Below are 9,255 nucleotides of genomic sequence, written 5' to 3'. Positions count from 1 at the left end.
GTGTTTTCATTGTTAAAGACTATTCCCATTGAATCCTCCTGAAGAAACCAACCACGCTACTATATTTGACATCTTTCATTCTTGTGTTGAGGTGTAAGGGTCCGATCCTGTAAGCTTTAACCGTAGCACACCAGGCATCACCCCCTCCATTGCATGCATCTGTGACAGAAGGTCTGTTCATGTGTTCCCTTACTGCCTGTAACGGGACATGATAGGACATGTTTTCACCCACTGCAGTGGACGCACAGGTTTGCCTTGGCTGCTTCCCCACCGTAGGCACCATTGATAGGTTCCCAGATCCCTGTAAAAGGTTTTCCAGCTTTACAATCTTCTCCACCTGACCAGTGGTGTGGATCGGTATCTGTGCTTGTAGTCTTGTGACTGTGTTGCTGTCGCCTGTGTCAGATTTTCACACATCATCTGTTCCCCCAGCCGAGGACCATTACACCTTACTCCTCCTCATCCTCCTCCTCCATCCATCCGTCCCTCGCTCCCTTTATCCCTTTGTTCCTGCATCCATATCTCTCAGAGGAACTCTGGCAAGTCCCCACAAGAAAGCCAGATTGGCAGCAGGCTAAAAATCCTAATTTATCTAAATTTCAAGCTGTGATTATGATACTGCCTGAGAAAAAAGACAGCTGGTTGTTCCCTAATATTAACTAAATTCAACATATAATTTAAAATGTATCACTTGTTTATTTGATTATTTTGAAAAACATCTACTTTAGAATGCAGGGATTGTGATATAGTGTAGCCTACCACAATCTTCAACTGAAATTCTGTTCTCTTTCTCGTGCTGCCATCTTGGCTCTGATCAAAGAGTGTGAAAATGGTCCGTCTGGATAACCCCCTCTCACTCTGTCTCCTCACACCCCTCCACCCCCTCCCTCCACCCCCTCCCTCCATCCCCTCCCTCCACCCCCTCCCTCCACCTCCCCCCATCCCTAATTGACACCTTTCCATGAACCCACTCTCTTTCAAAGCTCTCATCACCAACAGGCTTTCCACTATGCCCACTGCTTCCCAGTCTCTCCTTTTCGAAAAACACTTGTGATCTGAGCTCAAGACAACCCAAATGAAGGGGTGTGATGCACAGCCACGTAGAGCTCTGGGTTGCTGTCTATGGGGGGGACCAGCCTCATACTGTCACAGCCAGCACCCCCTCTCTCAGACAGGCACAGCACAGAGGAGAGTGCTGGCAGGCTGCTCTATCAGGTAGCTTTGTGGTCAGGAAGAAAGTAGCCTAGACAAGCTTTGTTGTTAGATAGGAGGGAAGAAGGGCTAGTTCCCCTAGTCTGCTGGTCATCAGTGAGGCATGGGGGAGAGATGAAATGGAAGGGTAAAGAGAGGGATGGTGGAGGGATGGTGGAGGGAGGGAGGGGGGAGGGTGGAGGGAGGGAGGGAGGGAGGGTGGGAGGGGGGGAGGGAGGGAGGGATGGTGGAGATATGGTGGAGGGATGGTGGAGGGAGGGAGGGAGGGTGGGATGGGGGGGGAGGAGGGAGGGATGCCAGCCAAGCTGAGGAGATGGCATTCATACAGCACAATCTGTCAGTCTCACTACCTTGCCAGATACCGGTACACATTCAGATCGGCACACTTTTTTAAAACTAAATACCAAGAAACAAAAGCACAAGCCAAATACTTGAACACACAGTCCCGAAACAAGCAGTGTACTTGTGTGTCTGGTTGATTGGATAACGTTACCTTCTACTGTACATATACTATGTCAAAATACAATATCAAATGTCAAAACGAAGAAAAGGAAAATATATTAATAATAACCCTCGACAGTTACATCTGTATATTCCATATTCTACATACTGCACACACACTCTCTAAACCTCAACAGTCTGAACACAAAGGTCTGGCTATGACCTGTGCTTACCACCAACAGCTTTAACCCCTGACCCCTGAAGAATAAGTCAGCACATGGCTATGCCCCCCCCCCCCCACATATGCCCCTTCAGGCATAACTCACTACCGAACACTGCTCTACAGATTACACCGGAGCCACACCAGATCGTGGATATCATCCCCCTCCTGCTCCACACTGCCACTATATCACATCCCTATCAAGTTGGAAGGCATGAGGTGCACGCAGCAGGAAATCCACATTCAAAGGGAGGCTTCAGGATCAGTCACTTCTCTAGACGTCCCTGCACTTTCCCCACGCAAACTGATTTCAATATTTTTTTCGACTATCTTGATCCCTCTTCCAAAAGCTCTTGATCCTAACATGGCAGGAGTATACGTTTGCCAGACTCTGCTTGACACGATTTCCCTAATCAAAGCTTATTGGTTGAACTCTGTACTGTATAAAGTAGCCTATATTAAACTTAGAGTATGTTTGCTGAAAGTTAACTCCAGATTCCAGGTCTTATGTAAAAATTCAGGAACAACTTGCTTCAACTGCTAAAAACAACATGCATACGCAATCAAATGTGTCAAAATAAGTTGCAATGTACTATAACATTGTAAACGATGTGCAGTGGACTGACAAAAACCAAGAATAGTAGGGAGAAAAGCAACAACAGAGTCTAAGAGAAGGAGACGGCAAGGAGAACATGGAGCGCTATGGAAATGAATAGTTACATAACAGCATACATGCCCACATTTATTCTCCACATACACGGACTATGATGCTACCACACACATCTACGTCACTCCTGCCTCAGCTTACATTCAATCCTTCAAACTCAAATATGTTCAGCATGACAGTCGAGGCAGTCCATATCGAGAGCATTCCTTCTTTGTCTCAATAAAAAGGTGGACTAGCGTAATATGAAGCGTTATGGCAGTGTTATGTCACCTTATTACCGAACCCCTTTTCATCCCCTCCTTCTCTCCTCTTTTTCATCCTCTCTCCCTCTCAATAAAAATGTCTCACACCAAAAGCAATCAGCTGTCACCTCCCCTTTATCCCTCACTATGTAGGGCTCACTTCCTCTGTGTCTTTCCTTCTCCCTCCATCACACATCCAGATACGCACACACAGGGGCCTCCTCTCCTCTGTGTGACCTTGACAGGCTAGCACTCCAGGGCTCCTTCTCTCTCTCTCTCTCTCTCTCTCTCTCTCTCTCTCTCTCTCTCTCTCTCTCTCTCTCTCTCTCTCTCTCTCTCTCTCTCTCTCCTCTCTCTCTCTCTGTGGGTCTCTCTGTCTCTCTCTCTCTCTGTCTCTCTCTCTCTCTCTCTGTGTCTCTCTCTCTCTCTGTGTCTTTCTCTCTCTGTGTCTCTCTGTGTATCTCTCTCTCTCTGTGTGGGTCTCTCTGTGTGTCTCTCTCTCTCTGTGTCTCTCTATGTATCTCTCTCTCTCTGTGGGTCTCTCTCTCTGTGTGTCTCTCTCTCTCTGTGTCTTTCTCTCTGTCTCTCTCTCTGTCTCTCTCTCTCTCTAGCCTTGTTTGGTCCCTCTCCTGCTGTTTGTACAATACAATCCTGTTCTCCTCTCCAGAAGACACAAAGGCTGTGCTAGGGACAGAAAGTGAGTGACTTCTCCTCCTCTGTCTGTCTTTAAACACAGAGAGGCAGCACACCATGAAGCCAGCTCCAGCACTATAGTTTTACCAATGTCACACGAAAACTAGCTAGGGACCAATACATTAACTCTTCTGCCTTCATAAATCATGATGAAATTGTAAAACTGGATTTTTAACTACTGTCAAACCATCACATTGAATCTGAATGGTCTATATCCTCCATTGACACTCCAGTACATATCAACCTAATCATTCTATCATTTATATATAGTAAATGATAAATATCTCAATAATAAAAATCATTTTTTTACTACTTTAACCACAGAATTACTAGTGAATGAGAGTTCTAAGCCAAAATGCCATCTCTTGTCCTCTAAGCCCCAGTTCAATTCATCTTGTCCAAACAGACATGGACATTACATGACCGGCACTGCTATCCCACAAATGATTTCCTATTCCACATTAGCAAAACAACCATGAAGTACAGGGACGTCATCAATTTCTACAGGGCAATAATAACAAAGTGGTTAAAAACTGTCCATCTTCAGCTGCTACTTTGCTTCACACTGTATTAAAGCTCCTCCAGTATTCTCTCCTCTTTTCCATTTCGTTCCTTTAACAAGGAAGATCCTTTGATGTGTTGCTTGTACACTGACATCATCATAACTCCAGTCAATACACCATGCTATTGCAATAATGCAGAGCAAATATTACATGATTTCTTTGAATCCAGAAATATGTTTTACTTGTTGCTTCTACTTCAATTTTTTTGGAGGGTTCCACATTATATAGCCTATACAGCCTTAAACAAAGCTGTCTGAATAACTTAAGACCCATCTAAGAAAAACATTCCGACATACCTGAGAGGCTGCAAATTTAAAATAGCTCTGCACTTCAAGTTTAGTCATTTTGTTTAGTGGCTTAGGCCAAAGCTTTAATGCACACCTGAACCCAAGCGCAGCATAAAAGTAAATCAGTGCTGAACCACCTGACCTTGTTATTACATACAGTATCACTCTACAACTCTCTGGTAGTGAATGAAGCTGATTTAAGACTGACAGACTTTAAACTGAAAACACAGGACTACTGACATCCAATGAGTGCAGGGTATTTGATCCCTGATCCAGGCAATCAGTCTCGAAAGAGAGAGCCAACAGATGTGTGATGGATTGTTGCCAGTTACAACACAATATGTTGATTCAAGATTAGACTAGGCTAACCACAGAATTATCATTTTCAAACACTAGTCCAAGAGGAGTTATCAATAGGCGCAGAACAAAATGCCTTTGTATAGGATACACAATTGTATAAAATTGTATTCAACCAATCAGAGCAACTAAACATCATCTTGGTTGTTTGAATGTCTCACCAATGCTCCTATATAATTCGTATATTAATCGTATTAAACCCGCCCCATGTCCGATAAACAGGTTGTGATTGGCCCACCACTTTTCATGCCAGAGTGAAATCTGTTTGAATGGGAGGGTGGCCAGATCCATCTGCTAGCACAAACAAGCCATGAGCTCACAGATTAGTCAGGTTTTCAGGCTAACTCTACTTTTGAGTTCTCGCCTGATCAGCCTCCATTCTGAAAGGCTATAAAGCGGTTACCCGCCCCTCTGGACAACACCACCATTCACTCACAAGTATCAAGGTGATTACATGAATAAAACATGATCAGTCAATCATTAGTGTTGCCCTCGCCTCAACAAGTGACGAGGGGGCCTCTCCTCCTGAACTTCCCTGACCCATCCTGTCCTCCTGAACGTCCTTCTCCCTGACCCATCCTGTCCTCCTGAACGTCCTTCTCCCTGACCCATCCTGTCCTCCTGAACGTCCTTCTCCCTGACCCATCCTGTCCTCCTGAACGTCCTTCTCCCTGACCCATCCTGTCCTCCTGAACGTCCTTCTCCCTGACCCATCCTGTCCTCCTGAACGTCCTTCTCCCTGACCCATCCTGTCCTCCTGAACGTCCTTCTCCATGACCCATCCTGTCCTCCTGAACATCCTTCTCCATGACCCATCCTGTCCTCCTGAACGTCCTTCTCCATGACCCCTACTGTCTTCCCTCACTTCACTTGTTCTTGTCAACCAAATCCATCTTAATGGGTTGGTGAAAATGCAACAATGGATGGTTCTGGAAAGCTTCAGCAGCACATTTGCAGCTGTTTGCGAGCTCAACATATTGGTCTTGATAGCTGTACCACCATCTGGCTGTCAGTGGGACAGAGGCATTCTCCTTTGGGACTGCGTACCAGACAACTCCAAATGTTCACACATTATATTGATGTCCAAGAAAAGCATAGTTATAACAGACATCACACAAACACAACAATGCATCAAATCGTCATCAAATCCATTACTCTAAAACCATAAGTTACAGGTTGAGTATCAATAGTTTGCTCTAAGTAATTATAGCTTTTATATAGTTGCTTTTGAAGGCTGTCTCTGATAATATCACATACATTTCAGTTTATTTGATAATCTCCTTGATTAAGATGTTTTGTGAGAATATTTTCCTTAACTCAAATTCAGTCATAAAATCAAAATATGGAAGTTTAATAAGCTTCCTTTTCTCGTGCAATCCCAACTTTCAAAATAAATTACGTCACTGTGAATTCCATGATGATTTTCAGTTTAACTCTCTCAAACATATTATGGAGGTATCATTTACTTCTTTGTGATTGGTCGAGAGAAGATTGTCAGTCTCACACATGACCAACCCCTGTGTCCTCAGCCCCTTTTTATCCTCTCGGGGCTATAATCGATATGCCCCACACCTCTCCCCTAGTCCACCTTGAGACGCACCGATCATTTTAAAGGCAGAGCACGCGTGGAAAGGCTGGGAACCACCGATCACCCACGTCGGATCATTAACATATTTATCAAATCCGGAGGCTTTGATTTGGTCGCTGGCCACAGGTGCAAAGACTATATGTGCATTATGGCAAGTATTATATTGTATATCTTATTTTAAAGTTTAAAATAAGATATAATTTGCTTTAATGATAGTACAATAAATAGTCTTTCTGTCACTTACGCTCAAACATTTCCGCGGGGGGTTTTCTACTACTTGACTATATGGCACATGCCCACAATGGTTTCGAGTCGGGCAAAGATATACTATCATTCGTTGATAAAGATAGAATCCACAGACCCTACTATCACGCCCGGTGTTTGCTCACACACGTAGACTATCCATGATATTGCAAGGGACCATTATCTCACATCAGGAGGAGGAAATGAACACAGAATCGCCCCTCCTCTTCGTTTCCATTGCCCTGGGTAGCAGCAGGTGTTTTCGTATAACCTGGAGGTTTAGGTGGTAATTACAATCACCCCTGGACCCAGAGCGAATTCATGTTATAGCAACAGCAGGGGACACCAGTAGAGGGTATAGAATTGGACACCCAATCATGCCTCAACAACACGTGGGAGAGATTTCTCAAATAAATGCCTCTCCCCCATCCTCCTTGTCCCACACTACTAGGATTGCCTACTACCCCCCCCCCCCCCCCCCATAGCCTATATCGGAATAAATAATACATTTGACGAATGTTGATTGTTAAGGAGTCATGGAGAGCCTAAACATTGAAAGTCATTAGGCTACTGTTGAGGCTGTGACCTTGTGTTTTGTTGCCCTTACAATTGGATAGCCAGAAGTCACCATTTCAAAGGACAAAACAGCATGAAGGAAGGCTAGGTTATTTCCGAACAACAAGTAGCTAGGACATATGTATGAATTATTATCATAGAACAATAAAGGAATGCTGTAATTAGGCTACTGCGAAAGCATTCCCAAAATGATTTTCCACTGACAAGAGTATACAATGAGTAACTCACGAATCGCCACCTAGGCCTATATCATTAATATCATTGACAATTGGATGTTAAATCGGCAAATGTCCGTGACAATGACCCTCCAATGATGAAGACAGAAAAGAAAACTGTTAACCACCCTCATAAACGGGGTAAAACCGTATAGGCAAACGCACACCTTCAAACTGTTAGGATGCTCTTTGCAAAGAGTGGACATTCTTATAATATCTTACCTTTGCTATCGTCCTCTTCCCTATTTAAATACATGGCTATAAATTCACTTCTTGGCTATTTGATGGCGTTGTGTCAATAAGTATTACTCCTCTTGCGTCTTGTGAACTCCTGAATTCGTTTGTTGTAGCTGTTTATTGTCTTGTTGCTCAGCGAGAGTGCGCGCGCGTGCTTCTATAGCCTATCCCCCCAGTACGATCGAGCAGGTAGGCAGCCAGTTTGTCAGCTGCTCTCTCTCTTTTTCTCTATCTATCTCTGTCTCTGTCTCTCTCTCTCTCTCTCTCTCTCTCTCTCTCTCTCTCTCTCTCTCTCTCTAATATCCAGGCAAATACACACAGTGACGCTCAAAGAGCAAGCGGCGGGACTAAGGAAGTGGCTTTTCGAACAGTCTTGAAAATCCTTTGACTATCCAGATGTGCTGACTTGCGTGAAAGCTATTCGATGCAACATCCACGTTTCATTATTAATATGCAATCATTACTATTCACTCACTTACCACCCTCCCCGCCTCCCATCTGTGGCAATGAATGAGAAAAGATTGAGCTTATTGTTCAAAACACCAATCAGTATGAAAGGCTATTTCAAATAAGTTTAGTTGAAGAGGTGGTTTCAGTCCGAGTAGACAGGTGTGAAACAAACAAAAAAGACGGAATCACAATGTGCATGCACCTCAGCCGATCTAAATGCAAATAGTGTTAGAGGAGAAAGTGTCGACATGCATTTGCGAACGACGAATTACGAACGAGTACGTGCTACCATATGCTAGTCGGTTTACAAAGCCTGTAGCCTACACCTACATGTCTGGTAGCCTATAACCATGAACGGTCAAATGTTTTGTCTTTATTGTTCTTGAAATGTACGGTTTAGTTCATATAAATTAAAACTAGCGTTCTGCTATTACTGTGGCATTACCTCCTGAGTTGGATGGGTCTTAATAAAGAATCTTTCACCCCTCAAAAATACGTTTCTTTGGCAGACATAATTGGTCGTATGAGTTTCTTGTTCTGTCACGGGAGGGAGAATCCTTTCAAACTTGATTGATGACCTTCACCTTGAGAGCTGTCATTACCAGGTGTATGTGATAACAACAGTTCCTCTCAATTGAAGCACACCATAACAGTGGTCTGCACGACCAAACAGCACTACTGCCCAACATACCAGAGGGATGCTCTCTCTTTTCCTGTCATATTACATTATTTAGGCTTTCAATGCAGCCAGCTGGTCCAAGAAGGTAGTGAGATTGTTTTCTCAAACGATTCCATCATAGAAAAAGTTAGAAAATTTAATGCGATGGGAAGATTGTGGTATCTTGTTGATGCAAATGTTGCATCAGATTTGCAATATTGGTGTTACACAGCAGTTTATAAACACTCTGTCGATACAGCCAGTAAGGTCACGTTCTCAAGGCATGAATCCCTGCTTATTTTGCTGTTGAGCTTAATAAGATTCCCTTGCAGCTGTAGGTTAGAAAAAATCGTTTGCCGTTACAGATCTGTATTCTCTACTGCCTAATTGGCCTTGGGTCTATTCACAGGTTTTTCCTCTCGGCATTGTAGTGACTGTCACAGATGCATCTGTCTCGTTGGTATCTATAAATATCCCCATCTTCCCATCTTGAAAAACCTGATTCCCATTGATTTAGTGACCTATATACACATCACCACCCTCCCCTCAATCCCTTAGCTCTCTCCATCGATGGTCCCTCTCTCTCCACCTCTCCATGCCCATATT

The sequence above is a fragment of the Osmerus mordax genome, chromosome 4, assembly GCF_038355195.1.
Source record: "Osmerus mordax isolate fOsmMor3 chromosome 4, fOsmMor3.pri, whole genome shotgun sequence".
Taxonomy (NCBI): domain Eukaryota; kingdom Metazoa; phylum Chordata; class Actinopteri; order Osmeriformes; family Osmeridae; genus Osmerus; species Osmerus mordax.
This window is presented reverse-complemented; position numbering follows the sequence as displayed.